This window comes from Physeter macrocephalus, chromosome 1, assembly GCF_002837175.3.
Source record: "Physeter macrocephalus isolate SW-GA chromosome 1, ASM283717v5, whole genome shotgun sequence".
NCBI classification, from domain to species: Eukaryota; Metazoa; Chordata; class Mammalia; order Artiodactyla; family Physeteridae; genus Physeter; species Physeter macrocephalus.
The window spans coordinates 75,337,077-75,337,615 of NC_041214.2; positions in this window are offsets into that span (position 1 = coordinate 75,337,077).

Consider the following 539-nt stretch of genomic DNA (forward strand, 5'->3'; position numbering starts at 1 on the left):
GCCAGGACATGGAAGCAACCTAAGTGTCCATCGACAGATGAATGGATAAAGAAGATGTGGCACATATATACAATGGAATATTACTCAGCCATAAAAAGAAACGAAATTGAGTTATTTGCAGTGAGGTGGATGGACCTAGAGTCTGTCATACAGAGTGAAGTAAGTCAGAAAGAGAAAAACAAATACCGTATGCTAATACATATATATGGAATCTAAAAAAAAAAAAAGGTTCTGAAGAACTTAGGGGTAGGACAGGAATAAAGACACAGACGTAGAGGATGGACTTGAGGACATGGGGAGTGGCAAGTGTAAGCTGGGACGAAGTGAGAGAGTGGCATGGACATACATACACTACCAAATGTAAAATAGATAGCTAGTGGGGAGCAGCTGCATAGCACAGGGAGATCAGCTCAGTGCTTTGTGACCACCTAGAGGGGTGGGATAGGGAGGGTGGGAGGGAGATGCAAGAGGGAGGGGATATGGGGATGTATGTATATGTATAGCTGATTCACTTTGTTATAAAGCAGAAACTAACACAC